Raw genomic sequence first — 6345 nt, 5'->3', positions numbered from 1 at the left:
CTGTATTTAAAATGAATATTTACCATAAATTAAAGGTATCTTATATTATTAGATATATTATTATAAAACATGTTTTAGTTAAGGAGTTATTGATACTTCAAGTGCAAAATAATGATATAAAACCTTGATAAAAATGCACTTTTAAGTATTAAACAAAATCCCAGGGGGCAATACAATGCAGATGCAAGTAGTTTCAGAAGCCAATACATGGATCAAGTCAAATCAGTCACTACTCTTCACAGTGGTAAGGTTATTGAAAAACCCACTCTTGAACCTTGTGAGAAAGATGATGAGTCAATCTTTGAGGGTAAGGAAGGGGTTGAATCTAAAAATTACAAAGAAACGACTGATTCCCTGCCAGCACTTCCATTTTCTCATGCCATGACCAAACAAAGGAAAGTCAATCACAACTCTGAAATCTTTGAAACTTTCAAATAGGTAATGATGAATATACCTTTGCTGGATGTTATTAAACAAGTTCCTTCTTATGCTAAATTTTTAAAAGATCTATGCACTGTGAAAAGAAAATTGAATGTGAAAAAAAAAGCATTTAAACAGGTTCCTTCCTATGCTAAATTTTTGAAAGATCTATGCACTGTGAAGAGGAAATTGAATGTGAAAAAGAAAGCCATTCTTCAGAACAATAATGCTTTGAAATATAAAGACCCTGGTTGTCCTACAATTTCCTGCTTTATTGGAGAGCATAAAATTGAAAGAGCCTTACTTGATCTTGGTGCTAGTGTGAATTTACTTCCATATTCAGTTTTTCAGAGTCTCAATCTAGGTGAGTTAAAACCAACTTCTATATCTCTTTTACTTGCCGATAGATCTGTAAAAGTGCCTAGAGGAATAATTGAAGATGTGTTAGTACAAGTTGATAAATTCATTTATCCTGTGGATTTTATTGTCTTAGACACAAAACCTGTTGAAGCATGTAATTCATTTCCTGTTATTTTAGGACGTCCGTTTCTTGCAACCTCTAACGCATTGATTACTTGTAGGAATGGACTGATGAAGCTATCATTTGGAAACATGACATTGGAGATGAATATTTTCAACATTTGCACGCAACCTGGAGATGATAATGATTTACAAGAAGTAGATCATATTGATGAATTAGTTTATGATCAACTTGAATCTACTTTAAGTAAAAATGAATTGGATGAATCTGAAGATTTGCAAATGATTTATTCTGAGGAAAACATAACGGATGAAAAAAGCACTGAAAATGTTGATGCAGATCTTTTGTCAAAAGTGACAACAAATTCGATACCTGTCATCATACCAATGGATGATTACTTTCCTAACGAATCCTTACTTTCTCTTAGTCCAATGCCTTGGTATAATAAAAATATCAATTTTCTTGCTTTAGGAGATTTGCCAGTTGATTGGAGTACCCAAGACAAAGAAAAGTTTTTGAACGAAGTGAAGAATTTTTATTGTGAGGACCCTAACTTATTCAAATATTGTCCTGATCAAATATTTCAAAGATTCATTCCCGACAATAAGGTAAGTAGTGTCATTAAACTTTGTCATTCTGAAGCATGTGGAAGTTATTTCTCGTCAAAAAAGACAATTGCAAAAATCTTTCAAAATGAATTTTATTGGCCTACCATGTTCAAGGACACGCATGCATTCTGCAAAACTTGTGAAAATTGTCAAAAGATTGATACTGGTCAAAAAGTTTTGTTTTATGATTCTCAACTCTATGCAGTCCCTAGAGAGCTAAGACCAAGATGGAGCAATCCTTATGGAGCCTATGATATTGAGAATTCAATGAATGACAATGATTTTAAGGAAAATGGACATCGTTTGACAGCTCACTTTGATAATTTTCTTAATGAAAACGAATCAATTGGTTTGAATGATTTTGTAGATAAAGGTTGATTATTTTTTTTCTCACATTGTTTTTGTGTTTCTTTTTGAGTGATTTTTGCTAGTTTCTCTCACCCCGGTCAAATGGCGTATAACGGTACTCCGTGACTTAAGTCGGTTCTTTCAGTTTCCCACAATTACTGATATCTATGTATATATCTGTGCAATTCTTTGAATCTCTCTTCCAATTCTCATATGAAAATGGACACTAATCTTGAAAAATTGAAAAAGTATTTTCCCGCTCTGCCTCAGAATGCGATTACAAAAATTTACCGTGCTAGATGTGCAAGATTGAGATTGTTAATGAATCATGGAATTCCTGAAGATATTTGCTGGTTGATTGAAGCAAAGGTCCGATTATCAGGTGAGTCCTCTAATTTCTTTATTTCACACATGCCTGGAACAGGTAATAGCACTTTTGCAAAGAAGCGTCGTGCAAAATGACTAGGAGTCTGTCATCGATGTGCTAGATGGACTTGTAATACACAATGTCGTTCTTTAGGAATGGTATCTATAAACCGTGAAGATAAAATACAATTCATTAAGGATGGCCTGAGTAAGGAGTCTTTAGATAATCTTCTATTGACTCTTGAGACGCATCTTAGTGGAGATGTGCATCGTGCAATTCATGATTTATGGCCACTATTTCATAAAGAACATGATCGACTTAGTCTTGGGAATCTGACTAAAAAAGACCCTGTTTGCCAGTTTTTAAGAAAACTGGATGGGAAGCCTATCCCTGACCCATAGAGGGCATTTAAGTCGTTCTTGGACGTAAAACCAAGGGAAGATGTGAGCCACAATCACAACTACCTGTATATACACATGCTTTTTTCAAAAGTAAATAAATAAATAAATAAAAAGAGAGAGAGTGTGTGTGTGAGACTCCAGCTGGCCTACATATAGATGTTATGATTGCCTTTCTAATTTCTCATCTATAAAACCCTCTTTTCCTTCTTTTCATTTCTACTCAACCCATACATTCAACAAATACAGAAGTGTGTAGAAATGGCAAGTTCCTCAGGTCATCAAATAAGAAATATTTGTGTTTTCGGTGGATCTAGTCCTGGGAAAGAAAAGGAGTTTTTAGAATCAGCAAATCATCTTGGTCAGGAGCTAGCTGAGAGAAAGATTCATTTAGTGTATGGGGGAGGCAGTCTTGGGTTAATGAGAGGTGTGTCAATAGCTGCATTTTTAGGAGGTAGTCAAGTTTTGGGGGTCGTCCCTGAATCTTTGGCACAAGGGGACATCATTGGAAAAACAATTGGAGAGGAACTTCAGGTCTCCACAATGTCAGCTCGAATGAATGCAATGTTTAACCATGTTGATGCCTTCATTGCTTTACCAGGTGGTCTAGGCACATTGGAAGAGATCTTTCATATTTCCTCTTGGGCTCAACTGCACATTCACCATAAACCCATAGGTTTGTTAAATGTTAATGGTTATTATGATAAGTTGTTGTCTTTTCTTGATCATGCTGTGGAACAGGAATTTCTAACATCTTCTGCAAGACAAATCATAATCTCTTCTGCTACTATTGAACAATTGATTGACCAACTACAATCTTTCATTCCTGTAATTGATCCCTTCATGAATCGCATAAATTGGTCATCTAAGGAAAGCCGTAAAAAGCTTAGAATAGATTTGAGTCTTCATTTGTAATTTTTGTGTTGTTTTGTTTTATTATTATGTTTTGTTATTTCTTATTTTTGTTTAAGTGTGTTTCAGGTTTGTTAGTGTTTGTTATTTCAGGTGATATCTTCTATACTCTATCTTTCTACCTTTAAACATTGAGGACAATGTCTCGTTTTGGTTGGGAGGAGAGGGTAGTAGTTGATAAAAAAAAAATTATTTTTCATTTCATAAAGCATGTGCATAATTGTTGTTACTAGGATGGCAGAGTAAAGGAGCTCTTTTGTTAAAGTGACTCTTGAGACGCGTCTTAGTAACCATTCTTAACAAGGTCTATTATAATACTTCTTGAAATATTCAGGTTTACAAACTCTCGCATTGTTATCACTTAATTCTGCTCATATACTTATTTAACATGTATTCTTAAACCTTAATTTACACACACACACTTTAACATATGATTGTGGGTTGCATATTGGATTATTACATTATTTATGTTCTTTTGTTAAAGGTAACAACTAAGAGAAAGGGATTGTATATAATTAAAAAAAAATAAAAAAATAAAAAAAATGATAATAATAAAAATGTAGATAAGTTTGATTTCGTAGCCTCCCTAACCTAAGCAATTAAGCCTGAAGGGGTGTTTTAACACCTAATACCCTAAAGTCAACTCACTTGGGAGGTATTGGCCCAACGTTTGTTACATGGGTTGAGGAGAAAAGCTTAAGGAAATCAAACATTGCACTATCTACATATCAGTATCTGCGACCCGAGTTACTAAGCTCGTAGGGGTGTCTTAACACCTAATGCCCTAAGACCAACTAGTCTGGGAGTCCTTAGCCAAAAGCTCGTTACATGGGTTAAAGATGCATGGTGTTTGTAAATTATATGTATATATATTTTAAAAAAAAAGAAAAAAAAAAGAAAAAAAAAAGACAAAAATAATAATCCCAACCCAAGGAAGTTAACCTTAAACATTAGAACAAAAATTTTGTTTTCTTCCAAAAAAAGCCCCATAATTATATGTTGATACATTGAGCACAAAAGAAAGGTTTATTAATATCTTGTTAAGAGGTATTGAGCATATATATAAATTTAATGAGAGTTTGTTTATCTGGATAGATTAATGGAAGTTAAATGATGAATACCTTGCTTTGTGGAATTTGCAAATTGTTTTTCTATTTTAACGCTTTGATTACTAGGGACTAGTAATAAGCTAGTTGGGGGGTGTGATTAGTACTTAAAAGTGTATTTTTATCATGGTTTTATATCATCATTTTGCACTTGAAGTATTAATAACTTCTTAACTAAAGCATGTTTTATAATAATATATCTAATAATATAAGATACCTTTAATTTATGGTAAATGTTTATTTTAAATGTAGGCCTATCACATAAATGAAAGGATTGATTGATGACTTTAAGAACTTAAATTGCAAGGATAAAGAGATGGTCAAACTTAGAAAAGAGATGTCGGTGCAATCCAAACCGGAACACTGTTCGGTAATTGGGTCATATTTGGAGCTATAGATCTCAGATTTAGGTTTACTTTATATGGATGGAAAGGTAAGACATAGGCCTACAACTTTTATATAGAGCCCAAGATCTAAAAAGGCCATTTTGAAGTCCAAATTGTAGCAACAACAAAGAAGCCCGAATCTGTCTTCCAGCCCGAGCACTGTTCGGTATTTTGGCCATATCTGGAGTTCTAGAAGTCCAAATGAGCTGAATGTTTTACACAAGAAAGCTGAGACAATTGCCTACAACTTTCATGTTTGCAACTGGCTCCAGTTTTGACGTTATCAATGACGTTTTGGGCAGACAAAAGAAGATAAGGATTGTCACCAAGTCAAAAGTTGGCCACCCACTTATCAATTAGTCATCAAATCAATAGTTCCTAATTTTGGCCTATAAAAGGAGGCATTTGCCATGCATTTAGGCATCTTGGTTTCCAGATCAAGATCATGCTCTTCCTTTCTCTCTTTGTATTTTTTATGCTTTGTTTTCATTAATATTAAGTTTATGCCTTTCATTTCCTTTCCTTTACTTAGTTAACTTTTATGTTCTTATTTTGTTTATCTATTTTGCTTTCTTTCATTATGTCTAGCTAAGTTAATTATGTCAAGGTGAAAAGGTTACACTAATGGTGTAAGAATAAGTATAATGTAAACTTAATATGGACTTTAATGTTTGATACTAACATGTTTTATATTTGTTATCTTGTTCACTCTTTAATACTTTGCTTGTTAAATGACTAATCTTGATTTATGTTGTATAACACTTGGTACAACAAATGCTTGGCACTTTCATAGCCCATAATGTATGGTATAACCGACACCTGAGCTATGAAAGGAACTTGATTTATTGTTAACATAAGTTATAATCATGAATGCTTGACGAGATTTACAAGTATTAGCATTAATTGAATAAGATGACTAATGTAATCATGTTAACAATATATAATCTGATTGGAACCTCCTTTGTGTGTGGTTTCCAATTCAATAATAAGAGTTTATACTATACTTGTTTGATATACCATTAGTGGAACCTCTAACCTTGACATTTGTTATTATCATTGTTTAATCGTTACATTAATATTCCATCTCAAAGTTCTCATCTTCTTCTTCTTCTTCTCCTTCTTTTTCTTTATTATTATTATTATTATTATTATTATTATTATTATTATTAGTACTACTACTACTACTACTACTACTACTACTACTACTACTACTACTACTACTACTACTACTACTACTACTACTACTACTACTACTACTACTACTACTACTACTACTACTACTACTACTACTACTACTACTACTACTACTACTACTACTA

The sequence above is a fragment of the Populus euphratica genome, unplaced genomic scaffold (assembly GCF_000495115.2).
Source record: "Populus euphratica unplaced genomic scaffold, PopEup_1.0 scaffold34.1, whole genome shotgun sequence".
Classification (NCBI taxonomy): Eukaryota; Viridiplantae; Streptophyta; class Magnoliopsida; order Malpighiales; family Salicaceae; genus Populus; species Populus euphratica.
This window is presented reverse-complemented; position numbering follows the sequence as displayed.